The sequence below is a fragment of the Belonocnema kinseyi genome, chromosome 7 (genome assembly GCF_010883055.1).
Source record: "Belonocnema kinseyi isolate 2016_QV_RU_SX_M_011 chromosome 7, B_treatae_v1, whole genome shotgun sequence".
Classification (NCBI taxonomy): domain Eukaryota; kingdom Metazoa; phylum Arthropoda; class Insecta; order Hymenoptera; family Cynipidae; genus Belonocnema; species Belonocnema kinseyi.
Window position 1 is genome coordinate 146,305,350 of NC_046663.1, and position 15,108 is coordinate 146,320,457.

At 32.8% G+C, this 15,108-nt stretch overlaps 1 protein-coding gene across 1 annotated transcript in view; it reads right to left on the reverse strand.

The window, feature by feature from the left end:
* Positions 1-13,186, reverse strand: part of LOC117175839 — a 75,086-nt gene extending 61,900 nt beyond the window's left edge. Inside the window, exon 1 of the mRNA XM_033365617.1 lies at positions 13,109-13,186. The gene's annotated coding sequence lies outside the window, so the exon portion shown is untranslated. The remainder of the gene's footprint in view (positions 1-13,108) is intronic.
* Positions 13,187-15,108: the final 1,922 nt, after the last annotated feature.

Sequence of the window (15,108 nt, forward strand, 5' to 3'; positions counted from 1 at the left end):
ATTTCAAAGCAGATAGAGATATAAATAGAACCGCCGAAGTGTTCCAACCGGCAATCGTGCACCTTCGAGTTTTCAAATTCAGAAGAGGAGAAATGGGTTGCGCGCGGAACCCAGGCATTTATATCGTCTCCTACCCAATTCACACGGACACGTGTGTAACCTCTTCTTATATAAAAATAAGTGATTTAGGCCAATATTGTTTACCTCTTCGAAAGTATCTACTTTTATAGTTGAAGAATTAGTATCGGAAAAATGATAAATAAAATTATTCGCTCCGTGTACTTTTACGACAGGAGTTTATTGCAAATATTTAGATGTTTTTCCTTTGAAAAGATTTTGTTTTGTCATTTCTTTTCGTCTCGTGTGCTGTTTTTCCAAAAATTGTATTTATTTATTTTCACACTTGTTTTTACGTTTAAAAGAAAATATACTCGTTTTACTTCAAAATTATTAATACAGTGAAACTCTTCCATAGCACCGATTTCGAGGCTAATGTTGCGTGGCAACTAACTCATTATAGCCTGCTCCGCTTTTGTTTGTTCACGCCTGAATGCTTGCCCGAGTGACAGCCGCAGATCTCGCGTACCCCACGCAGCAGCTCTTACACCTACATGCGGTACAGCGTCAATTCTCGGAAAGGCTATAGAAGGGAGGGCTATTGAAGATTTTCACTGTAATAGATTTTTAGGTTTTTATGACCTTTCATGATCTTTATGACCCAGGTGAAAGAGTTATATGTTGTTTATATACAGTTGGATAAAGCCAATGATATTTTTTATTTCTTTTATGATCTGTTCTATGTAAAAAAATAAAAGATGTCCGTGTTGTGTTCACTATATATAAATTAAATATCACTTTTCACCTAGGTACGATTAAAATAAAAACTACGTGTACTCTATCAAAAAATTAAAGCTGACCAATTTGCATCTTCTTTTCAGATAAACAGCTTTGACCTTTTCTTTCGTAGCTTGTGTCGGTTGTCCAAAATTTTTATTTATTTTTTTCAAATTGTGAATGTTGTTTTTCATGAATAACACAAAAATTACGTGTCGTATAAAAAAGTAATCCAGAAAAATTTGTAGGTCTTTTTTGGTTGCACAATTTTTGTTTATTCATCTTCGTAGATAGGTAGGGAGGCTTCTGGATACAGATTTTCCGTAAGAATAGCAAGCTTGCGACTAGAGCGCAGAAGGATGTAAGATTGGTTTTGCTCCTTGTGCTGACTAACGAATCACAGTTTTTAAGTATCCGATCGATACTATCGATATTGGAAATCAATACTTAAAAATCATGGAAATGGATCTTTTCTGCCCCAACAATGTGGAATAGGAGATTATATGATATACAATATAGCAATAGTAGACTATTTAATACCTGCTATTCCCGGAATTTAAGGTTTTCAGTCGATTCCTGGAATCCTTATCTGTGTGAACTAAATTAATTAAACGTTCTCCTTTGATATTTGCCGACAAGGGCGTCATATTTCATATAATGCTAAACAATTCTCAATAAACAAAATTCCATTCTGATGAGGTCATCATGATTCCTGGAATCCTTATCGATTGTGTTGCCATATTTCAACAATATTGGCACCATATAAGCGGTACAACCCCTGTTTTTTTTATCATTGTACTTGTAAACAACCACCGAGTAGGTTTGAAGTATAAAACGCTCCAAGATCTGTATCGAAGTACAATATTTTAGATGATTCCATCAGTTAATAAACAGACTCACATAATCTCAAATAACTTTAAATCTGTGTAGTGTTTCTATAATGGTCATCAGTTAATAACAAGACTTACATAATCTCAAATAACTTGAAATCTACGCAGTGTTCTAAAATTTGAGATAATGAACGGTTTAAGTAGAAATGTATACAGATTAGAGTCTGATAAGTACAGTAAGAAAGAGGAAATTGTGCCAGTTTTTATAAGCCTGGGAAAATCTAAAAAACCTACTATTCACCTTCTTATGATTGAAAATACTAACTTTGATTCAGATGTAGAATTGTATCATTTCGCTTTAATCAAAAATCTATGTAGACTAATGAAATCACAAATAACAAAAGATCGTTGCCCCACTTATTTTTTTGACAGGTATTTGTGTCTCTTTAAATTTGAAAAATTTCTTGAAAAACATAGAATTGATTGTGATAATCTGAACAATAATTGCACACTAATACTCCCCACAGAAGAGTATAAAATTTTGAAATTTAAAAATTTTAAATACAAAGAGAGGGTTCAATTTGCTGTATATACTGACATAGAGTGTTTGTTAGAGCCAGTTGTCAATATGCATGGAAATGCTTATCAGAAACAGGTGTGTCGCAGTCCTCCAATAGGTATGCGAAAGCAAATAATAGATTCATGGGGTCGAAATTTGATGAAAGTGTACACGAGTCCTGTATCACTTATTTCGATATAAACAATCAATACGGTAAAGCTATGAGCCAATATTTACTCGAGAGCAATTTTAAATGGTTCGCTGATTTTGAAAACAAACCAAATTTTTTCAACATTCCCGATGATTTAGAAATAGGTTATATTCTTGAAGTCGATGTGGAATATCCTGAAGAACTCCATGATTTGCATAAAGACCTACCATTATGTCCAGAGCATTTTGTACCTGCTCTTCCAACATCTAAAATTCCAAAACTGATTAGCAATTTGAAATCAAAGACGAATTACGTTCTCCGTTATTAAAACTTAAAACAGTATTTAGAATTCGGAATGAAGCTTGTTAAAATTCATTGAGCTTCAGAATTCAAGCAAAAGCCATGGCTAAAAGCTTATATTGATTTGAATACTGATTTGAGAAAGAAGGCAAAAAATGAATTTGAAAAAAATTTCTTCGAACTCATGAACAACTCTGTCTTCGGAAGGACCATGGAAAACGTAAGGAAGCACAAAGATGTCAGATTAGTAACAAAGTGGGAGGGAACATAGGGTGCAAAAGCTGTGATTGCCAAACGAAACTTTCATAGCTGCACTATATTTGGTGAGGACATGGTGATCACTGAAATGAGTGAAAGCAAAATTAAATTCAATAAGCCCATCTATATAGGCTTCACAGTTCTAGATATATCAAAGATAATGATTTACGACTTTCATTATAATTACATAAAGTACATATTCGGTGAAAAAACAAAATTATATCGACACAGACAGCTTGATTTACCACACTACAGAATCAAACATTTATGAGTATATTAAAAAAGATTCCAATAAGTTTGAATCCTCAGACTATCCAAAAAATAAAGTATACAAAATTGAATTACTAAACAAAAAAGTCTTGGGACTCATGAAGGACGAATGTAACGGGAAAATTGTAACTGAATTTGTGGGGGCTAAGGTCAAAATTGTATTCTTATAAAGTTTTGGGTGAAGAAGGGAAGAAAAATAAAGCCAAAGGGATTAAAGGGTCCACTTTAAACAGCTGGAGAGATGGTAAGAGGATGCTGCTTCCTCATACAACCGACACACTTCCATGAGGCTACAAATTCCAATCACAGGAGACAATGGATGTTGATAAAAATTAATATTCATTTTCCAGAAAAAAGAATTCAATTCTCAAAGGAGAGTTGAGATTATGTACAGTGATTCTAAACAAAAGCTTGTATATATGTGTAGAAACAAGCGAGGTGATTAATGTGAAGAGTGATGTGGATATATGAGTCGGTGAGTGAGAGAGATAGAGACCTAGCAAGAAGAAGGAAGAAGAAGAAATCGAAAAAACGTAAAATTTTTTTATAAAATACAAGTTATTGTGAATAAAAGAAAATCAATTGAATCTGAATTGTTCTTTTTTATTCAATGCAACCTGAAAATAACATTTTTTAAAGCAAATTTACTTCTAATTAAAAAATTAGATGCTAATCATTTTCCTAAATTGATGTAGCAATTGGATTCAACCTGATTCAGCAGATCCAATATACCAATGTCAACGATATGCACGAACCAATCATTCGCTTATCTACTATTCGCACTTATTATTATTATTATAGGGACAAGGAACTCAGAAAAAACAACATAATTTTCCTTTTTCATTTAAAATTATTTTTTATTTGCAATAGAAAAAACCAGTACATTATACATAAAAACAAATAGATTATAATTAATTATATATATGCAACTAAACTATTTCTACTCGGTTACAGTAGTTTTTATATCAACTTTTCACCACACCACTTATTGGTTTATACCCAAGTATACCATCATGCAAAATTAAGCAATATGCTGTTGTTTGAGCGCATACTGTAAATTCTCTTCTAGATAGCAATGGTTGTGTGTCTTTACCATAGTAATTAGCTTGAAAGTTCATACACATTTCATAAAGAAGAACATACCTATTTCGATTAATATCAAGATTCAAATTACTATAAGGATAGCACTGATCATTTAAAAGTAGTTTTACATTAGTAAAATTCCAATGATCAAAGTTGCTAGAGCTTCTAATAGTATTATTTTTTTCTGTTTTTTTGAAATCCAAGTACAACAAATCTTGGTTTTTCCAATTGTGTTGATGTTTTTACAGTCCAAACATGGTTTGAAGTAGTTGTAAGTAGAGGATATTCATACAGTTCCCAAGTTCGAAAAATTATTGGAATACATGGATATTTTTCAATATATTTTAGTAGCTGAAATTTGCGTGAATCTAACAATCTAACACTAGACAATAACCACTCTATTTTATTCATTTCAATCTTATATATCTCAATGGATGCTGCTTGCAAAATGGCATTTGCATCACTTTTTGATGTTGTCAAAATAAGTTCATTTTTAGCATTGACAATGATTTTGTGATAATGCTCAGCAAAACCAAATATCATGCTAAGAGGTATGGCTACATCAAAGTAACCCGTGGCAATGGTTAGTGATTGCTTATTATCATTTATTTCAAGCCCGCCAGTATTCTGTATGTAACGTGATTGTCCGGGATTTAAAGATACATAATTTTTCATGAGACTAGTGAGACCAGCATTTTTTGTCTATCAATTTCTATTGCATTGATTTTATATCTTGCTTCTTCAAACAAATAAAAGATCACTATTATTGACGCTTGATGAAGCATATGACTGGTCTGCATGCACTTCACAATAAGCGATAGATTCGTCGAAAATAATGGGAGTTTCAATATTTAAAATTCCCCCCTTTACGACAAACAATTAAACGTCCATATACAAAAATACATATGCAAGCAAAAAAATCTTTAATCTTTTTATTTTCTTCTTTTTTCGAGTGGTGTGACCTCGAAACCCAGCCTTTTCAGCAGCAGTACGTTTTGAGGTGTTATTCCTTTGACAGTCTTGTCGACTGATGCTCTTGCTCCATGGTACTAAAGTATTATATTTGAATCCAACCTTTTTATTGAAAACAATACCCATTATCGTAAAGACTTCATGTGCAGTCTGAGTGTTATAATTTCTCCACGAAAATTAACCAAATGTCCGTTTTGATCAACTATACGGAGCTGTATATGATCTATTGTCTTGATGGCGATCGGCAAGTAAATGATGTGCGATGGGACTTCCACTATCTTCCACCATCTTATTTTAATGATGGATACTGGTCAGGTTAGAAATTCCACAAGACCAAGAGCATAATTTTTATATGCAAAGAACTCAATTGGAGGAAAATACTGATTTTCTAAGATCGAAGAAGTGCCCGATAATGTTAACGTCAATGGATCATCCATGATGACGGCTAGTCTTTGACTTGCTTGAAATCATTAGCCTCTACATTTATGTAGATTACACATACTTTGAGATTTTAATTGATTGCGTAAAAATTTAAGCCATAAATGTCCACATACAAATGTATCATAATTTTGATACCTTTCATGATTATATTTTACACTACCAGCACCAAGATACTTTAAGAGATCCAAAGGTGGCCTGAGGTTGCCAAAGCTATCAAAATTAATTATTTCACTGTTAAACTTTTTATACGCAACCCAATGAGTACCTAGATTGTTTTTATCAACAAGATTAACAATAGCACTTTCACATTTACATGGCCCACAGTTTGGTAATCCATTACGCATAAAAACACCTCTAAAATGTTTAATTTTTAAAGATTTTGCGAATTTAAGTAAATCTGCATCGGTTAATGCTTGGTGAGGTAGCGTCACTTTAAGTTTTTTTATTTGCACTTAAGTCCCCCTCCTTAATTATATGTTTTTAGATATAGTCCTAGTCCTCCTTTACATGGTTTCAAATAAAGATCTTTCCCCACAGCAATGGCTTCCATTGCTTCATTATGACGTTTTCTTTCTTCAAGCTTTCGTTTTGCATCATTTGAATCATTAACAGCTTTAGCTGTTCCGGCAGCTCCACCAGCTAGCGCACCAGTAACACTTAGACCGGCAAAGATGGTCATAAGAAAGGGTAGAAAGCCACCCAATTTCTTTGGAACTGGTAAAATTCGAGGTTTCTTTACATTTCTTTTTCCACCATTTTTTTACGGCTGCACGTGCATCTCTGAGAGCAGATTTTATAACAGTTTGTGCATCATTACCTGGTATCATTGCTTTTTCAGCTGCTATAACTAGTTTTTTGTGTGGTGGTAGACCTTTTATTTTTTAAACCCATACCAGATTTTGATTTAATTTTCATTGCATTAGTTATTCCCCAAGTAGCGGCCTTTTCACCCAAGCCTGCGTCCTGAGCAAGGACATGTTTCCAAGCATTTTCAGCTAGTACACTGTCAGCTGAGTTTCTAGCCTCTATATTTTATCTATTTTGTGAGAAGGCTATAATCGTGCTCCTCACAAGCAGCGTCAAGAGGATCGATCCCAGGATCACCTCGCGCAATTCGTTTTGCCAATTTCGTGCCTGGTCCACAGTACTAGTATCCAGAAATATGTAACTCTACAGAAAGATTATTAATAATTTTATTCAACAGACCTTTGCCACGTCTTGCCTCTTTCGAGGATCACTTACGACTGTCTGTAGGTCTGTCACCGTGAACGATAATATCTGTTTGAGAGATACTTTCAGACTAAAGACTGAACCTACATAAACCTGACATTCACAGTTTTTCACTCAGTCATAGTCAAGATGCAGTTTGAAGCACAACCTATAAAACTACCTACCGATAATTTCGATTCCCTTGTACAACATGAGAAAAAAGAAAAACGGTATAGACATCTGTTACCAGGCAGTGTACGAGCAATATTTTGTGGACCTTTCAACTGTGGAAAGACAAATGCTCTGTTGGCTCTCTTAATACACCCAAATGGATTGAGATTTGAAACATTTTATGTTTACTCTAAATCTTTAAGTCAACCAAGATACAAATTTTTAGAAAAAGTTCTGAACTCAGTAGCTGGTGTTGAGTACTATCCTTTCAATAAGCATGATGATGTTGTAATACCAAATGAAGCTCATTCAAATTTAGTGTTTGTATTTGATGATGTAGTCTGTGAAAAGAAAGATAATATAAAAGCCTTTTTTTCAATGGGTAGGCACAAGGATGTTGACTTTTTCTATTTGAGTCAGACATGTGTTCGTATTCCGAAACATCTTATAAGTGATAAAGTTAATTTGCTTGTATTGTTTAAACAAGATGAGATGAATCTAAAGCATATATATGATGATCATGTGATTAGTGACATGCCTTATTCACAATTTAAAAATGTGTGTTTAGCTTTCTGGTATGATGATAAGAATAGATTTGTTGTAATTGATAAGGATAGAAATCTGGATCAAGGTAAATATAGAAAAGGTTTTGACTGTTTTGTTAATCTGGAAAAGCAATAAATATGTATGTAATGACTACATAGAGACAGTTACACTTTGAACACTATGGTATTAACATGTCTATACGTGAGGAGGGCTTTCATAAGCAAAAAAATATTTTGCATGAAATTGCTAAAGCTAGTGAAGCGATTCGACAAAATCATAGATTACTAAAGTTGGGTAAAGAAACAGTTGATCAGACAATAAATGATACCTTTAAGCCCATCATTACACCACTTGAGAAAATATTTAATGGTTTTTAAACTGTTAAAAGAATTGATCCAATCGGAAATGAAGCCAAGAATAAAATGAAAAATGAAATCTAGAGTGAATTTGAAGAAAAATTTCAGCAAGAGTTTCAAAATGATGGTGAAGAGCCAAATGATCAAGATGATGATGAAACTTCATTCTTGTCAGCATACGATTCAGAGTCTTCAGAGGATTTAGAAACACTAGTTTCCCTTCCATCAAATGATATAGCAATTGATTATCTTCAAAAGTTTGGGGAGAGAAGGAGAGATATAGATAATGTTTATGGTGTACGAAAACTATCGAAAGACAGACTAATGCTTGGAGATTCTTCGATAAGTTTCAGTAAAAATTTTATTAATATAGGCACTGTAAGCTGTCCAAAGACTGTGGGTTTACTTGAACTTTTGTTTAAAAAGATACTAAATAGTTTTTGTTATAAATAATGAACACCTTGAAAATTTTAAAAATATTGCAATTACAACAAATTTGCATCGAAAACATTATAGAGTTGATGGGGATTTTCGTGATAATAAATCTTTTAAATAAACAAATTTTATTAAAAAAACTAATTCCCCTTTCACCTTTGAAAACTAACAATAAACAGATTGAAAAGCTCTCTTCAATTGGTAACGGTTTAATTCCAAAATATATGGTTGGCACAGAGGCTAATAAATTAGACTACATTTATTCGGATGATCCAAACGAATTAATTGATAGATTGCGTTTACTGTTAGCATCTCAAGCAGCGGGAAATCCAAGTCACACAAATGAAATTATGTCAATTATTGAAGAATTAGGAGAGGCTGGAATTATTTATTAATCAATTTTTTTAAATTAATTTAGTAATTTATTATTGATATTTAATATTTATTAATCAATTTGACGATATTTTGGTCATTTGCAAAATGAGTATCGATGTGTTCGGACGTCATATTAAGCGAGCTAAGATATCGGAAAGAAAAAGCTGTGCAATGTAGCTGATGCAAAAGATTTAGATGATGCAGTAAATTTAAATATGATGCAACATGTGTTACAGAATGAAATTCAGACTCTGCATGTTATCATAGCTTCCTCGCGAACTGAAGTTGTTAACAATAACATAAGGATTGAAACTCTAGAAACTTCCTCATATAAAAATTTAAATATTTTGAAAGTTGATGTGGATTCCATTTAAGAACTGGCGCATCGCAATTCAGAGTTCATTTCTCAGTTTGATGCCAAGCTGAACACACTAAAAAATGAATAACGAAAAGCTGCCACTAGTGAAGGAGCTACATAGGCCTGCTAGAGGCAAAGAATTTTACAACTTATATTTTGAAAATCTTATGAAGCGATACAAGATAAATTTGTACTCGACGTTTATCAATTTAAAAGCATCCATTTGCGAGCGATTTAATCGTACTTTAAAGATCAAAATGTGGATGCAATTTAGCTTACAGGGGAATTTACAAATGGATAGATATTTTGAAACATTCAGTTTCATTTTACAACGATAATAGGCATCAGACTATTCGAATGAAATCAAAAGATGTTACTGAAGAAAATGAGAAGAAGTTTTTGTTTGATGTATACAAAAATCACAGTGTAAAACATGCAGTTGAGAATGCGAAATTTAAAGTTGGAGATAAAGTATGTATAAGTAAATTTAAGCATGTTTTTGAGAAAGGCTACATATCGAATTGGACAACTGAAATATTTACCGTAAGTCATGTTAAGAATACTAAACCAGTGACGTATATGCTTAAAGATTATTAGGATAAAGCGATTGTAGGTAGTTTTTATGAGCAAGAACTAGGAAAAGTTAGACATTCAGACATTTATTTGGTTGAAAAAGTACTGAAAAAGCGAGGAAATGAGCTATTTGTGAAATGGTTAAGTTTCGATGACTCACACAATAGTTGGGTAGATAAGTCTAACTTGTATAAGTATTTTTGTATTAATTTTAATTTTTTTTCTGAATAAAGTTAACCATTTTCGGGTAAATATGTCTTTTTTACTTACACATCTACCTACCTTAATCTAGTAAATGAAAAAAGGCGAATTTAGTTTAAATTATATTTTTATTCAGACATTTCTTACAAAACCAAAAAAAATACATGATGTTTTTAATTTATAAAGCTACCATTCACGTATCTGAGTTCTGGTAATTTCGCAATCACTTCTTCACACACATTCTGACTATAAAAAGTCATAATTTCAAGAAATATAATTTCAAATCGCATAAGATTAGCAAATATAAGTTTTTTCATTGTTTTACTCTTTAAACTTGTATAGTTTTTTCCTATATAAGATTTTACACTTTTCACAGATGGTGATTTCACTTTACGCCATAGACTTTCAGCGATGGTCTCAATAATGACATCTTTTGTATGTTGAAACGACATAACACTCAGATCGAAAAGATACCGGTCAACACAAGGGGTGACTTCCTGAAGACCAGCAAACGTTGTTTTTTGCAGTACAAATGGATAATATTTTTGCATCTCTTGAATTTTCGCCAAAGCCACTATATAATTTCCAAAAGATATAGTCATGTGTATATGGAAATTTCCACAGTTGATGCATTGTTGCTTCTCTTGGCCATCAAAGAAGAGTGTCATGAGGTTAAAGTAACTTTTGAACAATTTTCACTCTTGCAGATTCAGGATTATACTTGCATGAGGATGACTGGCCTGATATTTCACTGCTGAGGCGAGATTTCCGTCTTTTTTTAATTCAACACCGACAATAATTTGTTTTGTGAATAATGAATTCAGGTTGTATGTGATCGCATGTAACATTTGATTTCGTGGAGTATACGGCATGATGAATATCTCACTGAAGTTTGTCACAGACTGAACGATAAATGAAAAACTGCACACACACTTATACATTTGTCTCCACAAATTCAATGGAGTTGAAGCGTCCACCCAAATACACCATTTCAAGATGCTGATCTTCACAGACTTCCTTCATTTGCATAAATAGATTTTTATCCTGTTCAAACAGTTTTGCCATTCTTCGAGGTAGAAAAACGGTGAATTTGTTTCCTAGGAATACAAGCGTTCTCGTTCCATATTTTGTTTTAGCCTCCCTAATATCCGTTATTTCGTATCCCTTGTAAACTTCTAGGTCTGTCAGCTTCTTTGTTAGAAGAACATCTTCACTGTGAGCGGTTTTGTTTAAATGTAGGAAATTCATTTTTTTTCTTGTCCTTCACTGCTTCTTATCTTCAAGATTCACACTTTAAAATTTCCTCGTTAGAGTTTGTTTATCGGTTTGCGCTTAAAATGAGTTGCTTTAGCTCTTGAATGTTCTTTAGGAATACGTTTAAAGGACTTGTTAGCTCTTGTTGCTTTTCTTCTTTACAATCTGTTAGCTGACAACAAACTGAAGAAAAAGAAGAACCAGCCTCCTCTTATAGACACCTACCACCTCCACCAAATTTCTGTAGACTTTTTCGTAGTATTTCACCATATGATGCAATAATTAACATCAGAGTGAAAAAAATAATGCGTCTTCAAACGTTCATTCAATTCACTTCTAAAGCTAAGGTTTCCAGGAATCATGATGACGTCATCATAATGAAATTTTATTTATCGAGAATTGTTTAACATTATATGAAATATGACACTCCTGTCGGTAAATATCAAAGGAGAACGTTTAATTAATTTAGTTAAAATATATAATGATTCCAGGAATCGATGATGACGTCATCAGAATGGAAATTTGTTTACCGAGAAACGTGTTCAAACCTGCATGATCTTGGAAATTTGTAATGACGCATTATTGCGATAACCATTTAATACATAAAAAATTATATTATTTTGGGGCGAAAAACTTCAATTCCGGGAATTACAGGTATTCAATAGTTTAATATTGCGATATCGTATATCATATCATCTCCTATTCCATATTTTTGGGTCTGAAAATATCCATTCCCATGATTTTTAAGTATTGATTTCCAATATCGATAGTGTGGATCGTTCAAAACTGTGATTCGTTAGTCAGCACAAGGATTGAAGCTTATTTTACAGCCTTCTGCGCTCTAGCCACAAGTTTGCTATTCATACGGAAAATCTGTATCCAGAACCCGCCTTACCTATCTACTCACCTTTTTTCGTATCTTGCATAGTTTACTGCAAAATTACATTTTTTATATTTTGGTATTTATTGTGCAATTAAAATTTTCGAATTTGAAGAAAATTTGAAAAGTTTTTATGACAATCTTGTATAGCGGTCAAGTTGGTATTGTTCGAGTACTACGAATAGCAGCATATAGAACTTTTAAATAAAAAAGCTGCTGTCAACATTTTTTTAAATACACTAACTTTTTAAATTTTCATCCAAAACTGCTGGTTCACGAACTTGATCTTTCTATTTGGTCTCTAAAATTCGTGCCAAAACACAATCCAATCCGACTAGTCTTGCCAAAATTATCTGGCACAAAAACCAAAACCTTCTTATTAACATTAGAATGCGAAAAATCACACATTGAAATATTTAAAAAAATTTGCCTGCTGTTTTTAATGGAGCACGAAAATTAATTGGTCTTATTCATTCAGTATTTTACTTAGATTTCCCTATAGTATTTGAATCACCCCTCCAAAATCTCACAGTTTCGAGAGTTTTGTCGTCTGCTGCTCCCCAAATTAAATTCTTTTGTTATTATGATTACAAATTTATACATGTTTTACGTGCAGGAAACTAAGGAATGCGTAAACAGAGGGTCTAATTTATTATTAAATTAAAATTTTTGTCTCTAAAAACATTTTTTTCAAGTGAAAAATTAAAGAATTACTGCTTTTTACCACGGTTAATTGTAATTATCGGTAGTTAATGGTATGTTAATGTTCCATTTACACCTCGCTTACATGCAGGCGGAAAATGTATCTTCCTTTTACACTACCACGTAATGATGACAGGCATTTATCTCATTCTAGATTTTTCTCTATCCGTGAAGATTTCCCGATTTGGTGGAAAATGTAGAGTAAGAAAATGCATGGTATCCTCACGCGGTAGAGTGAGAGACAGACATTTTCCGTCTGCAAGCTAGGGAGGTGTAAGTAGATCACGAGGTATTACCGCCGTCAGGCCAATCAGCCCCTATCAGTAGTTGGGAGCACTTCGTGCACGTACCTTAGTAATGGACAATGTCCATGACGTTAGTAAACAGTTGGAAATTCCCGTAACCACATGACAGAATACTAATCGTAGAGCAGCTTCAGGCTGTTTCAACGTGCGTCCTAAGAATTGGACGTACATCGACGCACGGGTCGACGTACGTTGATATCAGTGCGTTTACTGCGTTGTTCTCCATTGCTACCAACTGTATCGTGTGTTTCATTTATTTATATTCCAGTGTCGCCGTAAATATTGAACTGCATTGGGCAATCGGAACAACGGAATATGGATAGTTTATTGCACCATAATGATTCTAGAGTGCTTACCGACAGAATCGGTACGATAGAGACCTACATTATCGGAATGACAGAGAGCTAAAAATCACCCTAACCACAAAATAATACACATTCATAAAATTTGGTAATTGGCACAATAACATTTTGTTGTTATTATCACTGAAAAAAGAGTCCGGGGACGTCCGTTATGATATTTTGTAGCATCTCCGAAATCAGTTTTTAAACATTTTCATTTTTGTGGAAGAAAAGCTGTCGGAACTGTATCCGATTGACCACACGACGAAGTATCACATGCCCTTAAGGTACTATATGAGATGGGAATATGTAAGCTGCCATTCTGGTTCCCCGCCAAATTCAAAATCGCTAAATTGATATAGAATTGTATAAATAAACATACATGATGTAGATTATTTATTTTTAAATAATAGTGAAGCATTGTTATTAAAACATAAATTATAAATAAAATTACATGTGATATAATATATGAAATATTTAAATTCGAGTATATGATTCTTTAACCCACATATTTACCAAAAAGTAGTTCTTGCAAAAATTATGATTGCAAACGAAAATTTACTCAGTTTTATAAATAGGCGTGCGCTAAAATTATAATCATATGATTTTTTAAATAAATATTGACAAATAATAAAATAATAATAGACTATAGGTCAAACATCAATACAATACTTTTTCAAGAGTTTATTATGATAGCTATTTATATTTCACATTATACGTCCTTTTTATTTGCGTGGGTTAATGTGGGTCGTTCTGTAGAAAAATGGGTTCCTAACCTTACTTTCTTCTGGACCTCATTTCGCTTTAATATATCAGAAAAAGTGCTCATAGGCAATTTAATGACATGTGAACACAATCTTCAGACCCCCCATATTCGAATTATATTGTGATAGCAATAAATATTAGTAATAACTTCGCATAATCTTGAAATAAAATTCGGTTTCCATTTGTCGCGTCTAGAATTTATGATCCATTGAAAGTCTTTTTCTTCGCCCTAGTGGAAAATGGTAAAGTTTAAATCCACCCTCGCTTCTATTTTCACAAAACGAAGTAGCTGCAGCAGACCATTTTTCTTATATTCTAAACTTAATTTTAATTAAACTATACGACATGCTTATCGCACTGTTTCCCGCGAACTGTCCAGGGACCAAAATGGCGGTTGCATATTCGTGTCTAATATAGTACCCTATTTATATGAACGTGTGGCGACGTACGTACAATTCTTAGGGTACATTGTGAAGCCAGCTTCATGGGACATCAAAACATCGATTGCTGCTCTGGTCATTTTGGACATATGTAGCAAATAAGAGGTTATATTCTTTATCGCGAACGAGATTTTAAGATATTTAATATATTTTCTTTTTTCTGAGAAAATCGATTTTAACAAATGAACAATCGGCGTTAGATGGTTTGTAAGAAGTTTTTTTTATAATTAACCTTTGAAAAAATTATTTTCCAAAAATGTTTTTTTAACAACTTACAGATTAAATTTTTACAGAATATTTATAAATTTTTTTTCTATGATGCTTTGCAAAGTTACAAAAATATTAATTATTTAAACTATTTAGAATAAAAAATTAAGTGTTTGGCGTTTTTTCTAATAATCAATTCCTTTTCGACATCTTTTTGCGAAATAAGCTTAATTTTTTTACAGAATTAACTAAAAGCGTCTTTCCGATGATTTTTTTTCTATGATGATTTGTA